This window comes from Camelus ferus, chromosome 3 (assembly GCF_009834535.1).
Source record: "Camelus ferus isolate YT-003-E chromosome 3, BCGSAC_Cfer_1.0, whole genome shotgun sequence".
Taxonomy (NCBI): Eukaryota; Metazoa; Chordata; class Mammalia; order Artiodactyla; family Camelidae; genus Camelus; species Camelus ferus.
The window spans coordinates 113,035,922-113,050,831 of record NC_045698.1 but is presented as its reverse complement, the minus strand read 5'-3'; the positions used below and the strand labels follow the sequence as shown (position 1 = coordinate 113,050,831).

Below are 14,910 nucleotides of genomic sequence, written 5' to 3'. Positions count from 1 at the left end.
AGTCCAGGGTGCCTTCTTGTAGTAATCTAGCTCACTACAGTGGTTTGGCCTGGTCAACACTACAGAACAAATGTGTTCCCTCTTGGGAAATTTTATTTCCAATGTCAGGATTCCCAGCTGTCTTGGACAAAGTGCTACTTTCAAGACAATGAGGAGGAGTGATATAAAAACGAGAGGGTCCAGGAGGTGCAAAGGTTCTCAGGAATCAAATACCCACTGGGTTTCCAGTATACCAGTCGGCTCTTCTTAGATCTTCTCCTGAGGGTTAGCCCTGGTGAGGATCTCACCTGCCCCCACCTGGCCCTATTATTCTAGGTAATTCTTCTCCCCAGGAAGTGCCTGATGGACCATAAAGGCACTCACTTAAGATTCTACCTTGACAACCACCAATAATTACCTGTCCCAACCAAGACTCAGGGAAGCATCAGCAGTTCCCCTTTTCTCAAATCTGTGGCTGCCAGGCTACCAGTCAGTAGTAACCAGATTTTTAGTGAAGAGGGTCACAGCCCAGGGTCCTAACTTCAGGACCACTGGCAGAGTGGACTTGGGTATTTGTTTCTCCAGGTCCAGATGCTCTTTTCAAGTGTTCATATTCTACTGTGTCCGGCATCTGTTTTATATTCCTGCCTTGCTTCCTTCCTGGGGAAGGAAGTAGAAATAGTGCACACCTGGGAGTGGTGGTTCCACTGCTCACCAGCTGTGTGGCCTCGAAGAGTTACACAACCACTCAGGGCTACAGCTGTCCTATTTGTAAAAGGACGGGATTCAAATTTATCTCTAAGGTTGCTTCTAGTTTTGAGCACTGCACAACCTTGCTACGCAGTGTTGTCCACAGACCATCGGCATTAGCATCACCCGGGATCTTGTCAGAAATACAGTCTCAGGCTTCTGCATTTTACCAAGACCTCCAGGGAATTCCTGTACCTTCAAGTTTAGGGAACATGGCTCTATGAGCCATTTAACTGTTAGAATGAGTCTTCCCTCCTTCCAGAAAAGTACTTTTGAATTTAGACAAGAGCCATGTGCACCTAGGAGATTAATGTCACTCAGCAAAGAAGCAAGGATGGCTTTTTGAACAGGGTTTGTTCAGCCCATATCACCTAAGTAAAGTCTAAACCAGATTCTCTTCCTCTCTGCATCCTTTCTTCCTTCTCTTCCCTTCCCTCCTTCTTTTCTTTTCTAGAAGGAAAATAGAAAAAGAAAGGCCCTATTATCTTCCAACAAAAGAATGATCCAATTCCCGTTTCCCGGGGGGCCCTGGTCCCCTCTGGGATAACCCCTGCCAGTGTGGCCTGACATCTGCCCTAGAAGGCAGCCCCCTGGAACATCCAGCTGAGGAGGCAGAAGGGAGGCCCTGGAAGTGGGAGGATGAGAAGCAGAAAAGAGGAGCGGAGAGGGCTCTGCAGGGAGCCCGCCCCACTGAGAGAGCGTCTAAAAAACAAACATTCTGGATGGCTTTTCTCTACTCTTGCCAGAATTTCCCTTCTGGGAATGAGGCCACAAGGACTCTCTGTGGCCCCCATCCTTAGGCAGCCTCAGGGCAGATTCAGAGACCGAAGCTACCCTCCCACTGCGTGCTGCTGGTATGCTCAGCCTCTGATAGAAGATAAATGTCCACTTCTCTGGGGAGAAGCTGAAAATGAACACAAGTGTTCCTGATCTGTGAAAGAGAAATCTGAATTTGCCTGCTTAGTCTGTTCCTCTCTGCACCCTTTCAGGAAGGCCAGATGGGTTCTTTGGTACCTGTACGCAGCCGAGAAAGGAGAAAAGAGGTATGAGGTTTAGGGATCATAAAAGAAGATGGCTTTTCAGGTAAGTTTGAAGGTAAGATCCTGAGAACAGCTAAGACATGTGAGGGTTGCTGGTGGAAGAGAAAAAAGTTGATGAAATGTCCTTATAAACCAGTGCTTCTCAAAGTGCAGTCCCAAGACCACAAGCATCAGCATTATGTAGGAATTTGCTAGAAATGCAAATTCTCAGACCTACTGAATCAGATACTCTGGGGATGGGCACAGGGATCTTTTTAAAAATCCTTTCCAGATGATTCCGATGCTCAAGTTCGAGAGTTGTCATAAACTGTGTGTTACTTCCACAGTGAATAAGATTGGAAGTAAAAAATTATTACATTCTTACTTTGGCTGTAATACTGAAAGACATGGTCACCAACATGATGGGTTACACTTCTCTTCCTGATATTCACTGCATGGAAGAGTGGTCTGACACCATGCATCCTCATTCTGCTCGTATGCAGATTCCCCAGACTTTTATCTTGTCCCGGCATTGGCCAACACTCCTGCTTGGAAAATATGTCATAGAATGTATACAAATTCAAAGGACTGCTCCTTCATCCTTGGGGTACTGTGTTCAAGAACTGATATCTGCCAAACTCTCTGTTCATTCAGTAATGGATGGTACATTCAACTTCTGCCCCAGACTGCAATCCTACCTGAAACTTAAACCAAAACTGGCCAGAAACTGGAAGACCAGAGAGAAAGCATATATATTCCTGTGATCCAAGTTTTCCTATCTCCCACCAATCTGTAAGTACAGAGGAACTTCAACAATAACCCAGACATTTCACTATTTTTGTTCCACTCCTTTCATAGAAGACCTCAGCTTCCCAAGCCTCCGCCCAGTATCTCATGTCATACCATAAATCAGGCTGACATTACCACATGTCATCTGTCCTGCAGAGATGGCTTCTGCTGGGCCCCACCCTAACCAGTAAGTTCAGACTCATATGGAACATAGACACATAAATAGGCTATTATACCACAGGGAAATTTCTGTAAATCTTTTTTAAAAAGTAAAAGCAAGACATGCAAATTTTTTTAAAAAATACAAATATAATGTAAATGTATGAAACAAAAAGTAAAATTGCTTTCTCTCACTCCTGACTACCCCATTCCTCCAAATTTGTGTGCGAATCTTTGCTAAAATGTTTTATGCATACATTAGCATATATATTCTTTTTTGTTCACACAAATGGGACCATTTTGTGCATGCTGTTCTACACTTTGCTTTTCTCCTTTAATAGCTTGGGAATGGTTTAGCACATTCTTTTTACTGGCTGCATAATAGTCCATCATGTGGATGTGCCATAACTGGAATAACCAACCCTACTTACAGCCCTTTTCAATTTTTCCCTTTTACAAACCATGCTGCCAGGAACATTCTTGTGGCTCTCATCTGGTATACCTTTGTGAACATGTATGTGGGTTAAACCCTTGCCCATGGATCAAAGGATAAATGCATTTACAATTAGGATTGACAAGATTGATAGTAACATGCTGATTGACTGTGAATGAGTCTCTGTTTCCTTTTTCACTCAACAACATTGAGTATTACCAAACTTTTTAGATTTTTGCCAACCTGATAGATGAAAAGTGGGATCTCATTGCTGTTTAGATTTGCACATCTTTAATTACAAGAGAGTTAAACATCTCTTCACACATTTATTGGCTATTTGCATTTGTTTTACTGTGAACTGCCTTTCATATCCTTGGCCCACTTCTCGGTTGGCTTGTTCATATTTGTCCTTATTGATTCATATGAGCTTTTTGTAAAATAAGGAAATTATCTTTCAGTCTATTGTATGTGTTGCAAACATTGTGTACCATTTTATTGTTTGTCTCTTGACCTCTTGGAATTTGCTTCCATAAAGACATCTGAATTTTCATGTAGTTGAATTTATTAATTTTTTGCTCTATGGAGACTGGTGTGATGGGGGAGCGATGTGTAGGCATTTGCTTGCCCAGTTTGTCCTTTCTGGGCCAGAGACTTGGAGTCGATCTGAGGTTGAAACAAGGGAGGATGGAAGGTTGTGTGTTGTGTGTCCACCTTTTGCAAGTGCCAGGAAGGATGCTCGGTCAGCCTCTCCCATAGACCCAGAACGACACCCCTTTCATGTCTGACCTTTGGTGCAAAAGACAGCCTATCTGTTTGATCTCCGTTTACACTCACAGAGAATTCTCTTTCTGGGGCCTCACTGCCCTTTGCAATCTGATAATGGTGAGGACGGGACAGGCCATCAGGCAAATTTCAAACTCTGAGCCTCCCAGTGATTAAGCTGGAGTTTCTATCTCTTTCCTCTCAGGGGGCCACTCCACTCCTAACTATGTAAGCGCAAATAGCTCAGCCATCTCACCCCAGAAGAAATCAAGGCCTCTTTGTACTCATGGAAGAGTAAGTAATGAGTCCCAAATTCAACCAAAATGTCCTGTCACAAAGTTAATGAACCAGCTGATCACCCTCAAGTCTTCCAGGATACGTTGACATAATTGAATCTTTTGGTGGTGGCATTTTAAGAAATATAAAAAGGGAGGTGAAAACATTCAGGTTCTGTAGGAAAGGATGCTTGTGGGCAGGGTAGAGGAAAGCATGGGCACCTCTGTCCAGGTGTCACCAACAAAGCCCAGTCACAGTTCCCGGGGAATAAAAATAGAATCTGGGGAATAAAATAAAGTCTAATCTGTGTTGCGTGTGTGTGTGTGTGTGCGTGCACATGCATGCTTAGTCTAGCCGCACTTGCTCAAAGGGTACTATGTGCAGAGGCCTTGTACCTGGCTCTTGAGACCAGAGCTCCCAGTGTGAAACGGCTGTGCCTGACACTTGCAGAAGCACTGCTCATGACACCTCAGGTCGAGACGGCGACAGCATACCGTGTGCAGCAACGCTGCACCTGGCATTTTGATCTGGAACGCCCTGAGTATCGCAGCTGCACCTGACCCGCAGGAACCCCACCCCGCAACAAGAACCCTATAAAGCAACCCTGCCAGTGGCCTTTCCTGGAGAGAGCGTGCTCTAGAGAGCGGGCTTGCACCTCACCATACTTTGATCAAAGAAGAAAACTTTCTTTTGCTTCTGAAGCAACCTCGTGTTGAGGCCCCACTCAGGAGAGTTGGTAACAAATTTCTGGTGAACCAGGTGGGACCTGGCCCTTCTGCCTATACCCACCCTATCCAACCTTGGAAAGGGAAGAAACCATTTGCAGCCTCGCGCCTCCTAAAAACTAGAAGACGGCTTAGGGGTTTCCTGGCGATGGCCAGGCTTTACCACATCTGGATCCCTGACTACCACATCTGGATCCCCGACTATGGTCTAATAGCTAGGCTTCTATATGAAAAGTTGAAAGGAAAGAATGATGATCCTTTTGAATGGAATTCAGAATGTAGAGGAACCTCTCAAGAATTGAAAAAAAGCAATTACTTCAGGCCCCTACCCTGGCCCTCCCGGATTTAGCTAAACTCTTTGACTTTACATTCATGACAGAAGGGGAGTCACCCTTGGGGTATTAGCTCAAAAACGGGGACCCCTTACTCGTGTGGCTGCTTAACTCTAAACAATTAGATCAAACTGCCAAGGGATGGCCTCCCTGCCTGTGGGCGGTAGCAGCTTCTGTAACCCTAAGGGAGGCTGAAAAGTTAACATCTGGTTAGCCAATTGCTATGTGGTCTCCACACCACAGTCAGGCTTTAGTACAACCCAGTGGTTATCATAAAACCTGTCACACGCTAAACCGGCCACCTCGCTAACCACAGAAAGAGAGCCCAAGACCTGGGACGTGGCCCTCCTCACGCCCCGCGTCCGTTTTTCCCGTGTCAGCTGGTTTTTAACCTTTCCTGGGCCTCTTAATGACCATTATTCTCCTGTTAATATTTGGGCTGAGCGTCCTAAATGGTCCGGTGTCTTTTGTCTCCAAAGGCTGGAACCTATAAAACTTCAAATGGGGGGTCGCTCAGGGATAGGAAACAGGGCTGAGGCTGGTGACCCATCAACACATTTAAAAGCAGCTGAGAAGTTCTGCTCTCCCCGGGGGCGTGTGACGAAAGCAGTCACAGAAGACGGACTGTGTCCCTCAAGAATGAGGGGAGGGACAGAGGAGGGGTTTGCCGCCAGAAAAAGCCATCAACAATCCTCAGGGAATACAAAGAGAAACTGAGTAATAAAGTCTAACCTTTTTTTTTTCCTTTTCCTTTGTGCTTTGTCTGGTTTCACTCGCTCCCAGAGGGCCGCGTTCAGAGGCCTTGCACCAGCCCTTCAGACCAGCGTTCCTGGTGCAAAACGGCTGCGACGACCTCCTGGCTTGGAGCCAGGCACGTTCCTCACTTCAAGATGGCGGCGGCGGGTAGTGTGCAGACGCTGTGCCGGGCACTGGGGCCCGGAGCCTGAGCGCCACAGCGGCGCCCGCGGGAGAGAACCCAATCCCGCGAGAACCCTGCCCCGCGAGAACCCCGCCCCCTTCCCCCCTTCCCAGAGGCGATGCCAGTAAAGCAGGGCCACCCCGCCGCGCAGCGGGAGCACGTAGTCTAGTGCGCAAGCTCGCACCTCTCCATCCTCTGATTCAAGAATGAAGCTTTCCTTTGCTTCTGAACCAACCTCGGTCTCGTTCTGTTGGGGGAGAATAGGTTCTTGCCTCGCACAGGATAAGAATTCAAGAGAAAGGGTGGTAAAGTGAAAGCAAGTTTATTTAGAGAGATACACGGTCCATGGACAGAGTGCGGTCTCTCTCAGAAGGGAAAAAGGCTTAGGAGATACACACTTCACAGGCAGAATGTGAGCCACCTCAGAAGTGTGAGAAGGAGAGAAACCGAAAGGTGTGGGGTGTTTAAAGTAAAAGTAGATACACACCCCATAGACAGAGGGCGGGCTGTCTCAGAAGGCGAGTGTGACGGACGGAGTGAGAGGGACCACGACATGCAGGGTTCTTAGGTTTTATGGGCTCGGCAATTTCACATGCTAATGGGTAGGAGGATTCTTCCAACCACTTTGGGGAAGGGGCGAGGGTTTCCAGGAAACGCCCCTCACCCACTTTTTCACCTTTTATGGGCAGCCTGGGAACTGTCACAGCGCCTGTGGGTGCGCCATGAGGCTCAAGGTCTACTGGGGGTCGAATCTTTCACCATCCTGGTTCTAACCAGTGTGTCCTGTCCTCAGTGGCTGTGCCATTCCTTCAGTGGTTGTGCCCGGCCCCCTTTCCTCCCACGTCAGTTCTATTGGCTCCAACACCACTGGGCAGGAGACCAACTCAGGAGGGTCAGTGACACAGGAGTCTGTCCTCAAGTCAGCTCCGCCTGACCATCCTCCACTTCTAACCCATCCCAACTCTAAAAATGCCATTTAAATTTTATTTTTTTAACCACACATGGCCATACCTGTCAGGGGAGAAATGTACCAGTTGCCACTGCGGTTGTTTGGAATCACGTGTCAAAATGAAGACAGTGACTTGGGGACTCTGCTGTGCTGTTTTTGGGTGAACGGAGGGGGAGCCACAGAGCTTCCTCAAAGTGAGAAGCTTATGTAAACTGTATCCCACTGTAACCTGTATGTGCCTGACCCCGAGGAACGGGTAGGAATTTTGCTTCACAGCCCAGTTAGAAGGAACGTCACATTACTTCAAGTCAAATTAAATCTAGCTCTTAAGCCCTTCATCACCAGGCTGATGGGAAATTCAGTCTAAGTGGTGATTTTGACAGTCCTTCCGCTCCCTAAATTATACAAAAATCCAGGATTTTTATTTGGAGGTTGGGTAACAGGAGGAGTCTTGAGTCACCTCCCTGCTGAAATGCAAATCTTCGAAACCTGTGTCCTTTGTGATGATAAGTAGGGCTGCCACACTGTTTCCATCTCTGGGCTTTCTTCTGAAGCCATGGTCCAACTATTCTCTGAGGTTCCACAGCCTCTTCAGGGTGCTGGGTGGAGATGGAACATAGGACTTGCCAAACCGCTAACACTTACCTGGCTGTGGTGGTTGTGAAACAAACCCACGAATTCTCTAACAGTCCTCCCGTCAAAAGGAGTTAAGCCTAATTCCTCTCTCTTTGAACATGGGCTGGACTTGGTGTTGTGGGCCGAATTGCATCTCCCCCTCCACCCTGGCTTCCCAAAATCCACATGCTGAAGTGCCAGTCCCCCAGGACTTCAGAATGTGACTGTATTTGAAGATAGTGCCTTTGAAGAGGTAAATAAAATAAGGCCATTAGTTTGGGACCTTATCCAACCTGACAGGTGCCCTCATATGAAGCGGAGATTAGGATACACATACACATACACCCACCCACACACACACACACACGCACGCGCGCGCACACACACACACAGAGGGAAGATAATGTGAAGACACAGGGAGCAGCCAGCCATCTAGAAGCCAAGGAGAGAGTCCTCAGAAGAAACGAACCCTGCTGACACCTTGATCTTGGACTTGTGGCCTCCAGAGCTGTGAGAAATAAATTTCTGTGGTTTAAGCCTCCCGCTCTGTGGTATTTTTGTTATGACAGCCCTAGCAAATTAATACACTCGATGACTCACTTCTAATGAGTGCAGTGCAGTTAAAGTTATGCTGCAGGACTTCGCAGGCTAGGCTGGAAAAGGCAACACAGCTCTGCCTGGCTCTCCCTCCCAAGACGCTCACCCTTGGAACCTGGCCCCCAAATGGCGAAGGGGAAGCCCAGGCCACAGGGAGAGGTGCAGGTGTGCTGGCCAGCAGCCCCAGCCAAGGCCTCCGCAGCCAGCCAGCATGATTTGCCGGGCACGCAAGTGAACCAACCATGAGAAGATTCCAGCCATCCCAGCTGAGTGGAGAGAGAGACTCCCTGTTTCCGAGCATCGCTGGCCAAACTACCGATTCATGAGCAAAATAAATGTTGTTGTTGTAAGTCACCAAGTTTTGGGGATGTTTCTTTAGGCAGCAATAGATTAAAAAAAAAACAAAACCATTCTTGAGGTATCAACAGCTTCTTCTGCCTCTCTCCAGTCTGAAGGAATACTTCCTGTCTCCTCCTCCCCATTTCCAAAGGTCCCATATAATCTCCTTCAACTTGACTTTAGCTACACAATGCTGCTTCTCGTTTCAGAGGGGAAGGGTGGGAGGAAGGGAGGTTTATGCCAACCAGCTTTTTAAATTAATTCACACTAATACAACAATCTGAATACTCTCTGTACAGTATGTTTTTAATTTCATGTGGAGGGAGAGATCTCTATAGGTAAGCAAGTTACTGCATGTTTTTATAAAATGGTGATCAATACACGCAGGGTTCCCTTTGACTGCCTCTACTCTTGCTTAATGCCAACCTTAAGTTTACGTTCAGCAGTCTGCCACATCCCCCCAGACAAACCCAATTCCCCATACACTGGAGAGGAATGTAGGTATCCTTGCGAGTTAATTGGAGGATGGAGAGAGGTTTATATCACACACCACACAGGAAATGTGTTAGTCTGCCATAGACATCAATACCTCTCCTTCCAGTCTTCCCACAATCTGTTACCTCTCCCCAGGTGCTATGTCACCAGGGCCCTTGTCCCCACCCCTCCAACAATGAAATTCTACCTCCCTTTTGTTAGCATACTACACTCAGCAGAATAAAAAACCCTGGGCAGTCAAACAGAAGCAGCATTGTTTCTGAAGCACGCCTCTGAGGCTTTCAGCTCAGTCCAGCGCGCCCCCCTCTCATTTTCATGTTGTTACTCATGTTACTTGTTTCTTTCCCTTGGAACTCAAGGAAATTGGCAAGTGTTGCACTGTTTTCTCTTCTCTTTGCTGCTCTGAAGAATGCAACCATGGCAGCCCTCCTCCAAAGTCTTGAATGCCAAAGTCAACAACGGGGTGGGGAACCGAGAGCCAGCTGCCCTGTAGACAGCCTCCCAGGCCTGCTAGGGCAGTGGCCTCACCTGCAAAAGGTGAATAGCACACAGGTCTGAAATAGCAAGGAGCCAAGGTGAACGCAAGAGGAAATGCTCCCAGTGTGTCCATCCTTATTTTATTTGCCAGACACAGGGTACTGGAGTCTAGTCCTTAGCCCAGAGGTGGGCAAACTGCAGCAATCATACCAGTGAGGGCACCATGAATGGTGGTTGATGAAAGCCAGCCACCTCCCAGACAGCAAGTTGTAACAATTACAACAGGAACCCACAGCTACCATTTTTTCAGCACTTACTATGTGACAGGCATCATGCCAAGCACTTTATGCACTATCTCAACAAATACTCAACAACCTTATGAGGCAGGTACTATTAATTACTCCCATTTCACAGACAATCCAACTGAGGCTCAGAGGATGTTAAGTGGCTTATCCAAGACTATAGAGCTAATGAAGACAAGTGACTAACGAGCAAGTGAGAACAGGTCTCTTGCTTCTAATCAGTATCAAAGGAATCTGGTCCAAGAGGGCAGGAACCATCTTGTCCCCCATAAGAGCTCCCATCCCTAAGTGCACACTATGTGCTGGCCCTTTAAGGTGAGGTGTCTCCTTTATTGCTCACATCAACACTAGGAGGAATGTATACTCCCCATCCTCATCTTACTGAAGAGGATTTTGAACAAGGAAGTGACGTGACCTGATTTATATTTTGAAAGCCCTCTCCATGTCTTTGCCTAGATCCATAAAGTCACTTCCTGCTGTGTGGAGAATGGATCCATGGAAGAAAAGTAGAAGCAAGAGAAGCAGTCACAGGGTTTGTAATCATCAAGGTGATGAGGTGAGCAACAGGGAGATGACAAGGGGACTGATGCGAGATGCAGGGTGGAAGTGGGAAACACAGGACTTCTGATTACTTGAGTGGGGATGAGGAAAGCGAAGAAATTGGGATGTCTCCTGGGTTTTCGAACCAAGCATTGAAATGGGTGCCATTCCAGCAGAGCCAACAGAAATGGGTTCAATGGGTGGAATCAAGAGTGCAGGTGGGACAGGTAAGCTTGAGAGGTCTGTAAGTCATCCACGTGGGCTTGCAGGTGGCTTTGTAAGATCTCCAGTCTTCAGGGGTCACTCTTCCATTTCAATGAACAATGGTCTAGAACATTCCTCCTCCACTTGACCACACACATGGATGAATCATTTTCAATTTCTTTTCCTTGTTTTAATGCCACTCCCTGAAGAATTTTTACTGATTTGTCCAAATCCCTACAGGTTACTTCTTGTCATCTTTAGACATTAGTTCATCTTGCTTTGCCTCCAGTGGAACTTTCTAGAGCATCTAAAGCAGAACACCAAAGTTGGCCTTGCCTTCCCTAAGCTGACACCCAGTTCCTTCCCATCACTGGTGCACGAGAACCAGGCTCACCTCCTTGTAAGACTCTGTAAGGTGTAATGGTGCCCCCTAGCCCTGGGTGAATGCAGCAGCCCCAGTGAGAGGGCTCATCTCCCATTTCACCACAAGCACACCAGCACTGAGTATTAACATCTTTGCCAAGTGAAAAGTGAATTATATTTTAAGTGGCGTTGCAAAATAAAGCTTTTACACTGCAAAGTACAATATAAATTCAAGTCCAACACATAAAATCAGCTAATTTGCACACAGTCTACATGATGACAATGTTTAGGATTGTGGGGAAAAAGTGGCATTCACTGGGCACTTGCTAAGTACAGGTAATCTGATAAGCACTTTATAGACCTCAGTTAGTCCCCAGTCACCCTCTGAGGTAGCTGCTATTCTTGTGCTGTTTCCAGATGAGGAAGCAGAGGATTGGAAAGATGAAGAAACCTGCTCCTGGACTTACAGCTCTCAGTAACAGAGCCAGCACTGCCCCATTGTTAAGGCTGGTGATGGCATTTAGAGTCTCAGCCCTTTTCTGCCACTCACATCGCGTGACTTGGGCATGAGATGTCCTCTCTACTCATCTGCACTGCCTGCTTAAAAATGGGTTTTAAGCAGCCCATTCTACACCCTCATCACACAGAGGAGGCTGAGGGGCGGGGGAGGGGGGCGCACCCAGCTCCTCTCTCTTCAGGGTCCAGAGATCATGGCCTTGCAGCGAGCAGACAAGCCCGGGGCCAGGCAGGGCCAGATCCGAAGCCCTGCTATCTCCTTCATTTCATCAGGCTGCCAGGCAGCCGAGCACAGGAAATTAAAAGCAACTCGTAGATCACAGAGCGAGGCACCAAGTGATCTCAGACAGAATCTGTTGCCCTTCCCTCACTCTTCTCTCTCCTGCAAGAAGTTGGCTTTTAGCAGTCGGCTGCTGAACTTCTGCAGGAAGCCGGACTGTCCTAGCTGTCAGGGCCCCATAGGCAAATAAGGAGGCTCTGCCCTCCGTATGTGTGTGCGCATATGTGTGTGTGTGTGTGTGTGTGTGTGTTGTGGAAGGACACACAGGAAAGAGTGGTGGCCTCTATGGACAAACTGAGCTGAGAGGTGAAAAGGAAGCCCAATTTTTGTCTTTACACCTTTTTGCACGGTTGAACTTTGTACCATGTGCTTGTGCTAAGAATTTTTACAAACAATACAGAAAGCAGCAACATCTAGCTGAGGTGCCCTGTAAGTGTGGGCATCTGCTGTTTCTGCTCGCCCAGCATCCCTTCTTCTGCGTTTTGGCTAAAGTAACCCTTTTCCTTTCTTTGAAGGATCTCCCCTTATTGTCTCATGTGGTCACGAGAAGATGGTCAGTGATGATGGTCAGTGACTCCATGGTAGTCCAGCCAAGTAGGGGGATGGGTGGTGGCGTGTGTGACCCAGACTCCTCCACTGCACGTCCTCCCTCTGAGGTCTGATCTCAGTGGGAGCCTCACTAGCACAGCGAAAGTCTGGGCTGATCCACCCCCATGGGGATGCTCTGAAGAGGTATCCTCTCGTTCCTGCTTGATGGGACCTGACTGTTCCACTATCTCTTCAGTTCTGTGAGGTACTCGGAATCCAGCTAATAAAGTGGCTAAAAAGCCACTTCTGTTACTTAGAACCAAAGAACGCTAGTGAATGCCCCTATTCTTTGTAGGTCAAATAAAAATTGGTTTGAGGCCCCCATCCTACATGAGCTCCTCATTCCTGCCACTCTTCTGAGGATGTCCTATTACCTCTTTTTTTAATCACCTGCTTACACTGAATTATTTTAATCTTTGGATAATCTCACCATCCGTGTGGGCTGTTTGTGCCAATACAAACAAGGAACTCAGCACTTTTTCTGCCATTGCTTTCTTTTCTCCCCCAACCAAGACCCACTTATACAAGGGGTGTGTGTGTCTTTGTTGAAGACAGAGAAAGGTTCGCAGGACTCATCCACAAAAAAAAAAAAAAAAAAAAAAAAAAATGTGCAGTAAAAAAATTATACATCCCTGTTCTTAAAATTTCCACTAATACAAATTTCAAGTTCAAATCTTCCCCTGCTGGGTCCTCCCTCTTCTATTCCCTCTCTTTCTTCAAGTCTCCTCATGCAAATTCCCTATTTATTTTTATGCATACAAAATGAAACGAAACAAAACACCAATTCTCTCCATCACTTTCTCCTGCCAACTTTGTCCTCAGGGTCTCAAGACAGTTCTCCTCCAAAAGAGAATCCTGGCGCCAGTTGTTACCATAGTTCCACCCCACTACAGTGGTTTCTGCAGACAGAATATTAGAATCTGGCCAAACGACCTGTTCTAGCTCTTTCCATTTGTAAGAGCAGTGATTCTGGGCTCAGGAAGGGTCACAATCTTCCTATTTTAGTTTGTGTTGAGTTTGATGGGGCACTCATCTCTGTAAGAACTCACAGCTTGTTCACAAGCCACATTCATTTCTCCCAGGAGGCAGAGAGTCCTCTACAGGAGGAAAGCTGTGGGAATTGGAGCCACAGGTGGGCAGAGGACACGGTCAGGGATGAGCAGTGATTCTGGACAGGGTGGGTGTCTGGTTGGCACCTGCCAGGTGTCCCTCTGCTGAATCTTTCCCGTGTTACTTCGTAAGCATAAGCCGGGTCACTAGACATGGATCCTGAGGACATGAGATCTACATGGTAGTTACTCCTCGTGGCCACTCAAGCAATGATCTCAGGGGTAGACATGGTGGGGGCTTGATCAATACCTATAGAATTAGCATATTCATATTCATTCCCCAGAACTCATCCTTCTCACTACCCATTCATTCAATAAACATGTATTAAATTCCTTCTCTGTACTCAGCAGTGGGGGCAAAAGCAAAAAAAAAAAAAAAAAAGATCCAGCTCCCGTTCCCAAGAGTCTAAAAATGTATTGGGGGACCTACAGGGAAGAAACAGGCAGTTATTCAAAAGTGGGGTAAGTTCTGGGTCATGTGTCCACTTTACAAATAGCTGCTGAGCATCTCTAACGTACCAACCTTTATCAATGACCTGAGGTTCAAGGGAAAGAAGACCCATCTCTGCAAAGTAATCTGTGAATTTGATTATGTGTTGGGTATCGGGAGGGCAAGGAAAGTGGGCAGGAAAAAATCCACAAGATCTTAACACAATGCCAAACACACAGAATCACCCCGTAAATATTCATTAAATGAATCTTAAAACATATTACAGAATGTGATACGTGCTGTGATCTAAGCAGAAGGGTATTGTGGCTAACTACTTGGAAATTAGAGACCACCTTCAAAAATACGATGGTATCTGAATTTTGAGCAGGAATGTGTGTTGAGTAGAGCATGAGTTTGGTGGGGGTGATGGGGAAAAATGAGCAAAGAAATTGAAAAAAAAAAAAAAAAAGTCTGGGGCTTCATGCCTGGGAGTGTTACAGGACATACTAACAACTGAGATACAACCAGCCCTGTCTCCTAGGCAGGGCTGTGACTGATTGCTGCCTCTGTGTATCTATGTTTTCACCACAGAAAGTGGAAGGCACCACTTACCTCCTTAATAACAGAATAGACAAGAACATGGGTTTAGAAGGAAGCAGACCTGGCTTCAAATCCCAGCTTTGCCCCCATTTTAATAGTGAGATGCTGGGCAAGTCACTGAACCTCTCTGAACTTCAATAGTTTCATCTCCAAAACAGGACTCGTAACACCCATCCTGGAGAGGAGTGCTGTCAAAGATCAGGACGGTCACGTACCATAAAGTCCTTAACAGAGTGCCTGGCTCAGCGTGAGGATTTTAAATATAGTTATTTTGTTATTGTTGTTGTTGTTGTTGTTGTTATTATTATTATTATTACAGTTATTACTACTGTCATTCCATCTGGAACAATGTTTCTCCTCATC

At 46.7% G+C, this 14,910-nt stretch overlaps 1 protein-coding gene across 4 annotated transcripts in view; it reads right to left on the bottom strand.

Annotated features, from left to right (window-relative positions):
- Window positions 1–6,179, bottom strand: part of ADRA1B (adrenoceptor alpha 1B) — a 389,407-nt gene extending 383,228 nt beyond the window's left edge. For all 4 annotated transcript variants that reach the window (XM_032477221.1, XM_032477222.1, XM_032477220.1 and 1 more), the window contains exon 1: window positions 5,957–6,179. The gene's annotated coding sequence lies outside the window, so the exon portion shown is untranslated. The remainder of the gene's footprint in view (window positions 1–5,956) is intronic.
- Between the last annotated feature and the right edge of the window lie 8,731 nt (window positions 6,180–14,910).